Raw genomic sequence first — 16,855 nt, 5'->3', positions numbered from 1 at the left:
GTGAAGAGTGGAGTTCAAATCCGAATGTCTATCTGTCCGTCCGTACGTCTGTGCAAGCTGTAACTTGAGTAAAAATTAAGATATCTTGATGAAACTTGACACACTTATTTCTCGGCACCTTAGGAAGGTTGCCTTTGAGCAAAATCGGACCACTGCCACGCCCACAAAATGGTGAAAACCGAAAACACATAAAGTGCCACAACTAAGCAATAAATAAAATTTGGTATGAAGGGGCATATCTGGATGTAATTTTTTTGGGGAAGCGGGCGTGGCCCCGCCCCCAAATATGTTTTTTGTACATATCTCGCAAACGAATAGAGCTATATAAACCAAACTTTTTGCAGTCGTTTTTTTAGCCACTTCTTAATACAGTCCAAAAAGGAAAGAAATCGGATAATAACCACGACCACCTCCCATACAAAGGTTAGGGTTAACTCATGTGAAATTTAGTGTTTCTGACGTTTTTCGTTAGTGAGTTAACCCACTTTTAACCTTTGTGGGTTAACTCAACACTAAATTTCACATAAGAAATGGCAGATGGAAGCCGCACTCAAATTTTTTACAAAATGAAAAATGTACGTGTCGTCGCCCACTTATGGGTCAAAAACCATACATCAGGAACTACTCGACCGATTTCAATGAAACTTGGTTTGTAATAGTTTCCTTACATCCCAATGATATGTTGTGAAAATAGGCCAAATCGCTTCAGAACCTCGCTTACTTCCTATATACCAGAACTTTGAAGACGATCTGAATCGTTTACTTTACAATATATAAAGTAAGCACTAGTGAAGATATCGGTGCAGAACTTTGCACAAATACTATATTTATAGTGTGGCAGCCTCATTCTAAAGTCGCCAAAATCGGACCATAGGTTTTTAAGGCCCCATATATCGAACACCTAATATTATGGTTTCCAACTTTCAATGGACTTTATACAATATATATATGACGAATTTGTGGGTCAAATTGCGTATTATATAATATAAATAAAGTTAAATAAATAAATTGCGAGAGTATAAAATGTTCGGTTACACCCTTACTTGTTATTATTCACAGTTGTAACTATATCTACACCGCCTATCACAATTTTTCTGGTTAAGCTTTGGTCGAGTAAGAAATTTACTTCCTCCTTGGGAACACGAAACCCATTTAAACTGCTATAATTCCTAATATTTCAAGAACTGTCGGCGCCTTTGTTGTTTTCTCGGGCTTTAATACATGTTTTATGAACCGATAAAATTTCATGTAGTTAGTTTAGAAACAGGTAACTTCTCCGATCCCAGCTGTAACACATAAAAGAACAAGTGAATGTCACCCACTCTATCGGTGTAATGAAAGTAATAGACATGTTTTAAGATTATTTATTTCTATCTTCCTCTAACATAGCATCGCTTAGATCATCAAATAGCGTTTATAAAATGATTACGAATTTATGTGTATTTGGCATAAATTTTCAAAACTTCACGTCGATGGGGGCACCACTAAAGCGAACATGAGCTTACTCATTTTTGCGTTTAATTTTTATCTAAAGCAGCAACTTTCTACAGGTATGCTGAAGCAAAAATCAGAAATAAATAAAAATCACCCCACCCTAATGTACATAGATGTGTATATACAGATGTGCATACGTATATATTATACTATAGACAAAAACCAAAGTTTTCGCATAATATTAAAAAAAATAGGAAGAGAGAGCGTGTGTTAAGAGATTTTTGACAGTAACCCGACGTTGTTATAATTTCATATTTAGGATGATTCTCCTCCTGTCTGAAAAAGTTTGAGTGTACAGCTGTTAAAACTCGCAATTTTTTTCTTATTGCAGCAATTTTAGAAGGATAATGAGGCCAAACAAGGAGGCCAGGATGTTTAAAGAGCATAATCAACTTAAAGAGGCGTGACCAGTTATCTGCGAATAGGATTTTAAGAAAACGATGTGTCTTAGTCTGTGGTTTGCACCAGCCCGCCTGTGGCGCAACATCTCATAAGCTATTCGTTTCATTGTTCAACGGCTGTGCATTCATTGTATATTACACTCGCATTATCCCAGCATCTTGTCTTCGCATATTGCTTGATTGATTGCTAATCCGACAATGGGCTACTGTTCGGGAATCCAAATGTTCGCTTATGGAACTAGCCCGTTCACAAAACTGGTTTGCCAATTCATTAGTTGCATGCTGCGGCATTCATGTTTTTTTGAAAATAAACTGTTAAACAAATTAAGCCCTTAATAACTGATGTTTTGTCATTTGGACATAGACCTTAAAGGGATTCTATTTTTTATTTAATACCAACTGGTCCTGCATGAAAATATTGAAGTAACAAACTGAAACTGAAAATAATCGTGTCTGTAAACAGCCATGAAGTTCTGGTTTCTTATATTCACTTTATCAAACACGATAATAAATAGAAAAAATAAAAAATAAATAAAATTAATTAAAGTTAAAAAATTTAAAATTTTTATTATTTTATAAATGTACTGCTGAAGAACAACGCTATTGCACTTCACAAATAGGTATCGCAAAATTTCCGATAATCTTAAGAAAATTCACATACAATATTTACTTACTAATATGCATACCCATCCATGACTTACTTAAAGTCGATTGAAGCCAATTTGAAATTAATATTTCGATACTCTGCAGATACACTAGTATCCAACTATTCTATAAGGCTGTTACATTCCTTAATATGCACGTTCAATTAATTATTAATATTAAATAGGTTAGGTTAGTGGCTGTCTTTCGACGCATCTAGAGCTTTGGGAGGCCCATTGTGACACCACCGGGACTGGGATCCCCTCACACTATTATGTCCTCAAAGAACCACCCTGTGCAACTTCCGCCACATCATCGAGGAAACCGTGTCCAATAGTTGCAAATATTTTCCAATACAGAGCCTTACATCCGCATAGAAAGTAGTTGATAGTATCTTCTTCTTTTACTTCTTGGCAGCTTCTACAGCTGTCATTATAAGGTATCCCCACTCTGCTGGCGTGTCTTCCAATCATCTGTAAATATCCTTACTAGGGTTCTTACGTCATTCTTTTTGTATTTCAATAGTCACCACTTTTGTCTGCTTGTTAAGCAAGTCAGTGATTGTTTCCACAGAGATTCAGCATATTTGTCGATTAAATATCTGCAAGTGGCCAGATGTATGTAAATTCTCTCTTTATTGGTATTAAGCTGTAAGGTGGTGCCTAGTCTGGCTAGTTCATATGCTTCGCAGTTCTCAGAATTTAACTATGTCCTGGAACCTATTAAGGGTTTATCGTGAAATATGATGTCAGTGGGACTAGTAGCTCCAAGCATTCTTTCACTTTCTCGACGAGATTCTATGCGACTTTAGTGGTTTTAACGCCACTTGGCCATCCGTAACTATATATTCCTGACTATATATTCCTGACCGTTAACACTATTTTTGACAGAACGAGAAGGCTCTCTTTGAATACAGTATTATCTGCTTGGAAGACAGTGATCCGGTAGCCAGAAGGCGATTCTGGTGCCTATTTTTTTCGTTTGTCTAGTTTCTCATCTTTTCTTATCTCTGAATCTGTGGCCACCTCGCTCTTATCCTACTCCTCTCTAGAAAAGCAGGCTATGTTTAGGGCTAAAGTTAGGTTCACTTCAGCTAGTAAATATAGAATCCACTGATACATATGCTTGCTGCTAACCCACCAGACCAATATACCATATGCCATAATCGGCCGTACTGTAGTGGTGTAGAGCCAATGAGATACACGAGGTGTTAGTCCACATTTAGGTCCAACCATCCTTTTACAGGTACACAGCGCTGTACCTGCTTTCTTTACCCGAGTATCTTGGTTTGGTTTCCAAGATAGCTTCCTGTCTAAAATTAGTCCCAAATAGCTCGCTTTATTACCGATTGATAACGTCATATATAATTAAACACCCTCTTTCTCACTGAGCCTGCGCTCAATATCAATCTAAAAATGCATGTGAGACTACATAACCTATACATACATATGTATAACGTTTCAAACATACGAACCAATCAAATATTAAGTAGTAATATCCCCGCCGATATGTGTTTGCTTTTTGACAAAAAACATAAATCTTAAGATCGTTGTTATTATATTTTCATGGATGTTCATACAACCGTAATTCAGCCAAAATATACACATTTTTTAGTAGTTTAGTTTCGAACGTAAACTAAAGACGATGATCATATAAACATGAATAGCCGGACAGAACGGATGCGTAATTAGGCGACACCCACAAGCAAATGCATATCCTATGGGCTAACACATCACATAGTAAAATGCATTAGAGATATTTTTTGTGACAAGCAAGCAGCCGCTGTCGATCAATTGCCCAAATTGTGACTCTTTTTGTGCACTCATTGAGCCCATCCGCACTGGCTGACTATACGAGCCCCGCATCCATTGTCAACATTTATAAATGTCAATTACAGTCATTGTGCAGTATCATCGGACATGTTCATCGGCATTAGCCTCGTGGGCAACTCGTTAATGTTGAGGCAGTGCAATTCGCGAAATAGCAGAACAAGCATACGAGTACAATGTGGGTCAGATATCATTTAAGGTACTCTACAAGACATTCTAGTTTACACTAACTGTACATTAATAAGCGAAAGCAACAATTGCTTCACTTACAAATGTGCAATACGGGAAAATCAACCTTAAGTGCACACAAAGAAATTATAGAAACTCAAAAGATAAGAAACACAATAGAGACAACAAAACACTGGGCGATACAAGACTTGCTGACTTATACAGCGGCTGCCATTTGGACATTTTGTACTTACCCAGTTTGAAAAGAATGCAATTCAATGAAAACTCGATGAAAGCATTTTTCCTGATTCGAAGCCTGCAAATTTCACAAACTGTTTGAATATAATTTTATTACAGATCGACTGCACAAAGAAATTTCCGAGGACAGCCGCAAAGTTGACCAATTTTAAATTTTCCATTAATCATCCAATGTGCGTTATATGAAGTACTTGCATATTTGGTTCAAGCTTAAGCTCATAGTAGTTCCATCAAAACAAGACCAAGCTCCACATTTTCCATTAAATCCATTTAATATTCAATCTATTATTTCACAAATTTATAGGTTTACTAAAATCTTTATTATGGATTATGTTTAGTTCACCAACATAAGTTCTTAAGAATTTTCAATATATTTTCATGAGATGTGAAACACTGTATATAACTCAAAACGAAGCAGCAATGTGTTAGTTAATGTAATGAAATTATAGCGCGATCACTTAACCTCACGTTGCACGCGCGAACGTTTATGATCGAACAATTGTCTGCCGCGGCTACTGTTGCAACTACCGCACAACCACAACCACTTTAGCGGCATTGAAGTAACGAGTGAAACAACAAAGGGCGACGAAACAAACTTGACCAGCAACCGATTCTCGAAAATAAGAACTATCATCAGCGATAAGCAGCAACTATGTAGTGCATACTAGTAGCAACAAACAACGTGGTGGCAACATCAATTCACCACCGATTGGGCATCTGAATCGACATCATCACCTCCGCAATGGCACGGATCGTTCACGTTTTATTGAATAATTTCTCATTATATCAAGAGCGGTAGCCCATCGCGGCCGACACGACGTGCCATTTAGCGAAAAAAATAAGAATAACGAAATCTACAAAATAAAGCAAGCTGCGGTAACACTCCAATAACCAACCTCTGCCAATATAAGTGCATACGATACATGGTAAGTCATGATTTCGTTGATACGCCGTTAAAAAGAGGCGCTCACCGTCCAACACGATCAATGAACCATCCAGCGCAACAAAGTCGAAGAGCTATCAGATTCTGAAGCAAGGAGAGCCTAGAGTAATGTGGATATCGAAAATATCGACGATTTGTTTGCTGCTTTTTGTTATCAATGCATATTTAATTGTTGTTGCAGCTACCTTGACAATGGTGCGGCTCAACGCTGCTCCATTACAGTGCAACTTTTGTATGTAAATCTCCATCAGCGTTAACTTACACTGCCTGCAGAAATTTGACTGCACCGACTTATGTGGTATACAAATATGGATGTCTGTTTAGTTAAGTTTACCGATTTGCAGAGTATAAAATCATTGCAAACAAAGCGGTCATTTGCCAGGTAGTCCAACAACTGAAGCATAATTATTTTGTTTCAACAATAATAATATTTGCAACAAATAACCGTATGATGTAACACCAACATTATCAGTTATTTAGCAAAAACCAAAACAATGGCTACATAGCTGCCCAGAATGAGAAGAATAATGTAATGAAATTGCGATTAGTATCTCTCTTAAATGACAATGATGACGTAAATGAGATGATTACCGGTTATTCTGACGTAATATTGATTCAGAAATTTGTGAATTGCCAGACGAGACAAAATTTGACCAGAAACGGTCTGATAACTGCCCAAGCGTTCAACTGATCTAATATAAATGTCTGGAATTCGATATTCCGGAAAATTAAACCATTCATTAATTTACAAGCATTATGTCATACAACAAATCACAGCTTATATACGAACCTATATTTAAACCGTAATTACTATGGGATCTACCGGTCAAATACAGACCGCTTTAAACCTGCGCTTTGCCAAAAGATGGTGTCACTTGAATGTTCTGAACATGCGTTAGAAATCTAATGTTTTGGTGCAAGTTTATGGTGAACATGCTCTAGCTGAGTGAACGTGCCAAAAGTGTTTTGCACTATTTAAAAGTGATGAGAAAGTTGGAAAATGACGAACTGGAAGCATTACTTTATGAAGATTGGTGTTAAAAACAAGAAAAGCTCGCAGAATCTTTGAGACACTAAAGGAACCATCTTAAAATGTTTAAAAGCCTAAACCTAAAAAAGCCTAAAAGGACCTACCACAAATCTGCAGAGGTTTTTAACTTCTATATTCGCTAATTCGCGAGGATGCCCAAAAAAGTGAGATCCAGAGAACTTTTGGCTCGTAATGAAGTTGAAGCGCCCGAGTGTCCAAGCACGCACACTCTAACATATATACCCTGCCTCTCTGAGCTTTAAAACGGTTTTCGAGGCCATACACCTTCCAGTTATGTCCACAGGTGCTATATGCAATAAGGAATTCAGTGTCAAAGTCGACAGTCATTTGCCGCTGCCGCTTTTATTTAGGGATGGCGCATCGACGTTAACGCTGAGCGGAAAAAAACGTTCCGCGTTCCGGGAAGGCAGTTAGAAACTTTATACCAAGTGAAGTCTTCACAAGTGCCTCCCACCTCACGTGAATCCCAAATAACATTATAGGTTTGACTATTGTTTCATATGACTACTTTTGGTGAGAGACCCCAACTTTTACCAATGGCTCTCCTACAACAATACAGGGCAACCGATGTCTTTTTTGCTCTTCACGCAATGTTGGCTTTCCAAAAAAACTTATTGTCCAACATAACACATAGGTACTTCACGCCCTTAACCGCTAGAAAAATAACTCGTTTTAGGATCGGATTGTGACTGTTGATGAAAAATGGACCCTTACGACACCTAACCAGTCAAATCCACTGTAAAGGCGAATATACATGACATGGATTTATTTTGCAAGACCGGTTCACAGTCATTTCAGACAGTTCTTTTGGGAGAGAGAGTTCAAATTGCCCGAAAGATAGGAAATGTTATAGCTTCAGAGGGACAATACTTTGAATAAAACAATTGTAATTGTATTTCTAAAATACACGTTCAAATAGACCCAATAACTTATAACATCTTTGCAATTATTCCAATAATAAGTCCGCAACACTTAAATGAACACATAAAATATATTCGTATTGATCTACAATACAATCGGTTTCCACCATTATTTGTCTCTTTTGTTTTTAATGCAATGTATGAGTATAAAGTGCATGACATACACACATCACGAGTAGAATTTGGGCTTTGTCTTTTTAATCTGGCCACATGAAAACACCAACTAAATAAACACTTCATTAGCACACATTTGTTAACTTTCCACCCGCTCACACACATCCTTTGTGTCTTTGTTTTGGAAAGCACGAAAACTAAATACTTAAGGTCGTGCATGTGATTCCAGTAGCTCAAATCACCACAAGTTAATCACGTTTCGAAATTATGCTGAAAATACGATGACTTTAGGCAAACTGCAGCAGTCTCTGTAGTCTCTTAAACAGCGCAAATCGCTTAGCAAATGTGTGACACGATGGGAAATAAAAGTACGACGAAAACATTGACAAAATGAGAACGAAACGAATATTTAAAGACCAGAAGTGTAGATGTGTGTGTGAATGCATTCGGCCCACATGTGTTATGCTTTTGAAAGCTGAAATAAGAATTGCAGTAAAAGAAAACGAAGATCCCTTGACCTTGGCATTTGAATGCAATTCATTGCGGAGTAAAAAATCGCACAGATTTCGAACTGGATGGCAAGCAAACAAACGAGGGTTCACAAAAAATGCGTGCAACCGATTTTTAGGCGATTTGCCGTCAGCGGTACCGTTTTGTGCGAATGCGTGGCGAATGAAATGCGCGACACAAAGGCAAGCCGCCACCAACGCAATCGCCACAACAGCGCCGTTGTGATCAAAAAGCTTCAGATTCCACTTTTACTTTGACTTTCAACTGAACTGTAGTCCGCAGTACGCGGAGTATGCGGAGGCTCGGCAGCTTATAAACACGAAACAATAAACATTGCAGCTACAAAGAATGGAAAGCTGGCTGAATGAAATGGACAGAAAATTTACGCGCGTGTGCTAAACACGAGACTTCCACGAACCACACACAAACGTTTCGAGTAGATATCGCACGCGTTTGCCTTAATGCCATCTCGCATCATCTCGGTTGTGATGTAGATGGCAAATGCTTTATGGTCGCTCAGTAATACGCGACAAATGTGACAAGGCACACAAAAAGCGCGGCTGCTTCCTTTGCCAACTTTCTGTGGAATACCGCTGAAGTGGCCGTTACTTGAATTATTGTTATTGTTGCTTCTGTTACCGCCAAAGCTAAAACAAAGCCTAAATACTAGCCATTGTTGTCTCAACCGTAATCGCGGCAACTTTGACTGACAGTGTATGGAAACCAACAAAAATCCCAGAGTTCTTGGACCTCAATCATCTCACGATTTTCCAGTATTATACCAAATAACTTATAAGTATATTTAATTTTAACTGAATACCACTAGATCATGCAAACCATGCCCTGCTAAAATAATAGTTATGAGTCGAGTCGAGTCGAGTAGTCTGCTCTCAATATGCTGATGTTATCATTGTAGCCCAAAACCAAAGATGACATGATACGAAACTCTTTATTCTGAGAGAGCGCTGTAAAAATCCACATTTTTTATAACATTTGACAATGATCCCGCTATGTAAAAAAATAAATTGGGCATTTTAGAAATAACTTTTGGGTATTTTAACTTTTAGATATTATTTTTAAATGCTCTGTTCCCTATTAGACCTATATCATATATATACTAACTTAAATATATTTATATACTAATTATAAATAATTAAGAAAATAAAAACATGATTTTTTATAAATTCATGCAACAAAATATATTAATTTATTAACATAAAATATATAATATATTAAATATAATAATGTCATTTGATATATTAGATATCATTTGTAACAAATAATAGCAAAAATAATAGTTTCCCACAGTTTAATATTATCAGTGTATTTCCCTAAAATTATATTTCGCACTGATTTTGTCATATACTTTTATCGGTATTACTTCTGGCATCCCGCCTTTTCTGTCAAAAATTCCTTCAACTCGCATTGCTACCAACTTAAAATGAGAGATCAGGGAATTCGGTTTGAGGAAAAATGAGAGAGTTTCGTATCATGTCATCTTTGCCCAAAACTAATTGGACCGATTAGCTTTTTCTCGACAAATTGCAAATCTTATTGTACTTTATTTAATTAAATTATGTTGAGGAAATTATTATTCAATTCTCACGTTTTTGGAACACATCTAAATATTTTTTTGAACAGCAAATTGTGGATTATGGTTTCCCGTAGTTTGAATGTTCGCAATGTCCAAGTATGTCAAAGGCAAAATAAAAGGAAATGAGAGGAGAGGCTATCCATCAAAATTTCAGTAGAATTTTTTAAACGCGTGCGTGTCTAAAACTCAGTTGCCGGTGAATGCGCAAACCTTCCTCTTTAAAAAACGTATTCAGGTTTTGATGTTTTTCGTTAGTTGATGTCGGTAAAACTTCTACCGCTGTCCCTTCCACAGTTGGCAGGAAGCTTCATAAAGCGCAGTATTTTAAGCACGTTATGTCATCGGACAACCGATATCTAACGATCGCAGCAATTGCGCATTTATTTGCAAAGTTGCATGAGTATACTCGTGTGTTTATTTGGCGATATAGCATTTAAATGGATCAGGGATATCAGCCGCGAAACCAAAATGTATAAATGCTATATCGAAAAATACGTTTACGCATTTGGTAAAAGCCGTCGGCCCGCGCGCTTAATTAAGCAATAACAGGGTCATAATTTAGCGGCGACCTTGTCTAATTTGTGGTACAATAAAATCAAACAACAACAGCAATGAACGCAGTCGCAGAAACTCAAAAACCCAACGCGATCGTTAGTCGTGCGGCAAATTTGCCTATAAATACATAATGTATGTACATATGCCCGCCAGTTCGGCTCACCAGTGAAACACTAGTGAGTTCACTACCTACCGGTAACCACCACTGGTTACCCCCCATAATACCAGCAATGCAATTCACTCATGAATTTAACACGGCGATGTCATTGACGGTAACCAGTTAACACTACTCACTAGTGATTTCATCACCTATACTTCGCTAGTTACTTCACCACATAGCGCTGAATATATTTCATTAGTTACCTCACTACATATATTCGGTTATAATTCACTACCTTTTTCATTACCTACCTTTATTTCAGTGGATACCATAAATAAATAAGAAACACAATATATTAAATGGCAATAAATTTAAAATATTAATTTTTATTATAATTTTTTGTTTACAATTTTTATTTACCATTTGTATTGTACTCTTGAAAAGCGTCGGCCAATGAGATTATTTACCCATCCTATTAGTTTGGAAAGATTTTATCTGAAAAAAGAAGATTGTTATTAAACATTTGTGTTTATTAAAAATTAATTAAATTGCATAACTTACTCCACGCTGTTCTCCACTTCCTAATGAGAATTTCAATATGATTGTCATTTTTGACCTCTAACTATAAAGAAGTATATATATTTAAATCGTATTAATGAATTCACATATGTATAATATAGTATGAATATATATTATATTCACTAAGTTGTAATATTTTTTTTTTTTGCGCTTGCAAGCACTCTCAACTTAAACATGTACATAGTTATATGCATTGAGTTTTGTGCCAGAATGATTCAATTCTTACCTCGCAAAGACTTATTTCCTTTCCTACTGCTGCCACGCTTCTCGTCATTTTCACTTTTTTGTTATTTTTGTTATCACAATTTATCCTTTTTTGTTTCTTAATTCTTTATTCACTTTTTTAATAATGAATATGTATATTAAAAAATCAAAACACACAACCGCGACGCGAAGTCAATTGAATAAATCACAAGACTGTTTGGTCGAAAAACTAAAGTTCCAAATTACATAGAAACCGCCGTTTTCTTATTTTTTTAATACAGTGAATCATGGTTTCAATGACCGATATGTAGTCAAAAACAATAATGTCCAATAATTATTCGCAACTTGTACATACTGTACCGGTTGCTCTGCCGTTATTATTCTGTGTTATTTTTGCTAAGATCTCTCAAATGTGCATTCCCACCCTTATTTGTCGCTGATATTTTACTGAGAGTACTTATTGAGAACAACGTACTCTAGATCGCGCTCTCTTCTCTCCCAATCTCGCTTATGTACTATTGCTTCTCTGCATTACCTTGTTGTCGTGAATTCTCTAGTTACTTGTAATATAAGAATTCACTAGTGCAATTCACAAATTCATACCGGCCGTACTGCAGGGTGTATACTCGTTCACATACACAAATAGGTTCACATGTACATACATACATATAGCCCCGTCTTACATACTTATATACGCACATATTGTATATTGGGCATGGTAATCAGTGTAGATAATAATTTGGACCAACTTAAACGCGCTTCTATTTTTGACTCAATCGAAAGTTATTAATTTTATTCCGCATTCGATTTTGGAAATTTTGGCTCCAATACGGCTGCCATGAACATGATGCATGTGTATGTATAATGAAAACGCAATATAAACTGGTTCGGTTTCGATGTAAACTTAATATTAATTAATTGAATTTTCCTTAGATAACAATACTTTTGTGAATATCACAACGCAAATTTTATTCGAAAAAATAAAAAAAAAAACAATCAATAAATCCATTAGACTATCTTAATTTAAAATACAGTAAACCATATCCAATCCAATACTGGATTGGAATGTGTCAGCGCACATCTAAAAATCATAGCTGTCTGTTGCACAGAGAGTTAATTGTTTGTTCATCTAGAGGTCGTTTGTAACACCTGAGACAAATCGAGATACCATCATGTTCAGGACGAAGAGACGAATCCGTCCGTGCAAGCAATAACTAGAGCAAATTTTGCCACAGATGTTCATAGTACGGAGGATGAATTTGTTTTTAAAGAGTTGGCAAAATGATCAGGGTAACGATAAATGGTGGCAGAAATAGTTGAAATCGGTCCTGGAATATTGTCAGCTTCAATGTACTATAACTAATGATTTTTACTATTCTAGAGGAGTTTTATTGTACCACAAATTAATCGAGGATGGAGTCATATGTAGAAGTTCACGTAAGTGAGGAAAGTCTCTGACTGTCATTCACTTGGGAGTGGCCAGGAACGATTCTTTTACATGTGGCTCAAGCAGTTCACGACTTCCGGTCTTAGACCAAGTATCCTCTGGGTAGCCAACTGACATCCGTTTGGAGGCGAGCTAAAGTGAGAAGGCGAAACCCGCTTATGCGGTTGTGCGTAGGGTTTGGGACTCACCACATAAAAACAACCCCCCCTCCCCCCAATGAAAAGAACAAAACAGCCTCGGATGAGAGACCCCAATTTTGATGACGACCACTGCAAACGTTTAAAGGACTACGAAATAAGGGCATGCATCTGGAATGTCCGGACCCTTAATTGGGAAGGTGCCTCTGCCCAGCTGGTTGATGTCCTCGTAAAAGTAAAGGCTGACATCACCGCAATCCAAGAAATGCGATGGACGGGACAAGGACGGAAGAAGGTGGGTCCTTGTGACATCTACTACAGCGGCCATATAAAGGAGCGCAAATTCGGTGTGGGATTCGTGGTGGGAGAGAGACTCCGTCGTCGAGTCCTGGCATTCACTCCGGTGGATGAACGTCTAGCCCTAATCCGCATCAAAGCGAGGTTCTTCAACTTATCGCTGATTTGCGCCCACGCCCCGACGGAAGTGAAGGACGAAGTGATCAAAGAAAACAGACTGCCTACCTCGCAATGTTGCGATCGACCGCAACACAAGCGGGATGGGAAAGATACCGAGAGCTGAAGAGGGAAGCGAGACGCATTTGCAGACAAAAAAAGAAAGAGGCCGAAATGCGTGAGTATGAAGCTGGCCGACAGGGGTAATGCTCGAAAATTTTACGAAAAGATCCGGCGACTAACTGAAGGTTTCAAGACCGGAGCATACTCCTGTAGGACCCCCAGAGGTGTTCTAGTTATTGATGACCAGAGTATACTGAGTTTGTGGAGGGAACACTTCTCCAGCCTGCTGAATGGCAGTGAAAGTACAACACCAGGACATGGTGAACCCGATTCCCCAATCGACGACGATGGAGCAGATGTTCCATTGCCCGACCGTGAAGAAATTCGAATAGCAATTACCCGCTTGAAGAACGATAAGGCGGCGGGGGCCGATGGATTACCGGCCGAGCTATTCAAATACGGTGGCGAAGAGCTGATAAGGTGCATGCATCAGCTTCTTTGCAGAATATGGTCGGAAGAAAGCATGCCTGACGATTGGAATCTCAGTGTATTCTGCCCAATACACAAAAAGGGAGACCCCACAATTTCCGCCAATTACCGTGGGATAACCCTCCTCAACATCGCGTATAAGGTTCTGTCGAGCGTATTGTGTGAAAGACTAAAGCCCATCGTCAACAAACTGATTGGATCTTATCAGTGTGGCTTTAGACCTGGAAAATCAACAACAGACCAGATATTCACCATGCCCAAAATTTTGGAGAAGACCCGTGAAAATAGGATCGACACACACCATCTCTTTGTCGACTTTAAAGTTGCCTTTATGCCGCGATGTCTGAATTTGGTATCCCCGCAAAACTAATACGGCTGTGTAAGCTGACGTTGAGCAACACCAAAAGCGCCGTCAGGATCGGGAAGGACCTCTCCGAGCCGTTCGATACCAGACGAGGTTTCAGACAAGGTGACTCACTCTCGTGTGATTTCATTTCGTGTGAACCAGCATTAACAGCAATAACAATGTCAGCCTGGAAATCCAACGCAGAATCACTCTTGCCAACAGGTGCTACTATGGACTAAGTAGGCAATTGAAAAGTAAAGTCCTCTCTCGACGAACAAAAACCAAACTCTACAAGTCTCTCATCATTCCCGTCCTAATTTACGGTGCAGAAGCGAGGACGATGTCAACATCCGATGAGACGGCACTAGGAGTTTTCGAGAGAAAGGTTTTGCGGAAGATTTATGGTCCCTTAAACATTGGCAACGGCGAATATCGCAGACGATGGAACGATGAGCTGTATGTGTTATTCGACGACATAGACATAGTCTAGCGAAAAAAAACAGCGGCTGCGCTGGCTAGGTCATGTTGTTCGAATGGATGAAAGTGCTCCAGCTCTGAAAGTATTCGATGCAGTACCCGCTGGTGGAAGCCGAAGAAGAGGGAGTCCGGGTGTCAAGAAAATATTATATACCAAATTTCATTGAAAGCGATTTAGTAGTTCGTGAGATATGGTTTTTCCCACATAAGTGGGCGATGCCACGCTTATTTTCCAATTTGTAAAAAAATCTGAGTTCAGCTTCTTTCTGGCATTTCTTCTGTAAAATTTAGTGTTTCTGACGTTTTCCGTTAGAGAGTTAACGCACTTTTAATAATTTTCAACCTAGCCTTTGTTTGGGAGGTGGGCGTGGTTATTATCCGATTTCAACTATTTTCGAGGGGTGTGATGGGGTACGTAAGGGAAACGACTGCAGAAAGTTTGGTTTATATAGTATCACTGGTTTGCGAGATATATACAAATAACCCAGGGCCACGCCCACTTCCCCAAAAAAATGACACCCAAATATGCTCCTCCCTAATGTGATCATCTGTACACAATATCAGTTATGACACTTTATAGGTTTTCGGTTTGCGCCAATTTATGGGAGTGGCAATGGGCCGATTTGCTCAGGGTACCAAGGAATATATGTACTAAGTTTCATTAAGATATCTCAATTTTTACTCAAGTTATCGCTTGCACGGACAGACAGACATTCGGATTTCGAATCTACTCGTCATCCTGATCTTTTATATATATATACATATAACCCCATATCTAACTATTTTATTTCTCGGTGATATAAACAGCCGTTATGTGAACAAAACTACATATACTACTCTGTGCAACATGTTGCGAGACTATAAAAATAATGGTGATTCCCTGGCATTACGCTGTAATAAAGCAGAGTCGAAATCGATTTACACTCACTTGTTCAAATTAGCAAGCATTCATCAATTAACCCATATAATGTTATAAAGTTATGGGGATCGCCATCTCGACATATTGCTTCAGTATGCTTACATTCCGTCGTTCCAGCTTCTTCTACAACGTTGCACTATGATATTAATTTAATTCAATTTGCTACAGCAATTAAATGCTACAAATCGAGGACGTAAGTTGTATGTACCATATACATAGAAAACGAAACTCGCAGCAAAGGCCGCTATCACAAATTTCATATGTCAACGTTTCTCAACTATTTGTCGAAAATCAAAAATATGGTTTAACTTAAACACTAGCTCACTGAGTCTCTTCAACTGCTTTCAAGATCGAAAGCGGCTCATAACACTATTACTGGATGACCGCTCACAGATGCATTTTATATTTAATCAACACACGCAAGTAAGAAATGAGCGCAGTTAGAGACCTGCCGTCACCGCGGCACTTAATTAATTAATGCAGTTATAACGAAATAGCGGTTTGCCGTACCGTATGAACCGTAGTGTCCATCATTTTGTAGGTCATCTTCTTTGTCGGTGTTGTGACATTCTGCTACAGCCGCTCAATTTACGCGAATAGATTATTCCGCACATCAATTGCAAGCACGTGCACATGTATTCCTATAATCGCAGCTCGCAGATTCGACCTATTTTCGAACTCCGACTTCACTCCGAACAGACTATTTTACTCATTGACATGCGTTATATTGCAACAATTATTTTTTTTAATTTCGCAGTTGCATATTTTGACTTTAGTGTATGCTGTAAGTTTATAAATGAAAACGATCACATGCTGCTCTCTGCCGTTGCAATTATCACACCTAACTAAATCCGTAGACGACAGGTAAGCGCACAAGATACGATTACTTCATATAATACAATTAGTATTGTCATAATGCGATGTGTTAAATTTCTACAATCAAATATTCTTCCTATGCACTATTCATCGCCAGTTTCTTTTCATCACTGTTCACTTTCCATTAACCCAGTTTCGTTGTGAGTATGTATGTTCTGCATCTCTCAATTGGGCAAGTTCAACTTGAGTTGCCCTTTAGAACTCAAGATTACAATCCGCTGCAGCGACTGCCGTTGAATGCGCGAAGATCGAGCTTGGCAGCTGAAATTCAATTGACCCATTACGT

At 38.2% G+C, this 16,855-nt stretch overlaps 1 long non-coding RNA gene across 1 annotated transcript; it reads right to left on the bottom strand.

Moving 5' to 3' along the window:
• Nucleotides 1–10,934: 10,934 nt before the first annotated feature.
• Nucleotides 10,935–11,763, bottom strand: LOC128921422 (uncharacterized). The gene is made up of 3 exons (XR_008470887.1): nucleotides 11,385–11,763; nucleotides 11,141–11,201; nucleotides 10,935–11,074 (listed from the first exon to the last, which is right to left on the bottom strand). It is a non-coding gene; the product is annotated as an uncharacterized LOC128921422 (long non-coding RNA).
• Nucleotides 11,764–16,855: the final 5,092 nt, after the last annotated feature.

This window comes from Zeugodacus cucurbitae, chromosome 4 (assembly GCF_028554725.1).
Source record: "Zeugodacus cucurbitae isolate PBARC_wt_2022May chromosome 4, idZeuCucr1.2, whole genome shotgun sequence".
Lineage (NCBI taxonomy): Eukaryota > Metazoa > Arthropoda > Insecta > Diptera > Tephritidae > Zeugodacus > Zeugodacus cucurbitae.
Note: the sequence above shows the minus strand (reverse complement) of the source record. Positions and strands in the feature narration are given on the sequence as shown.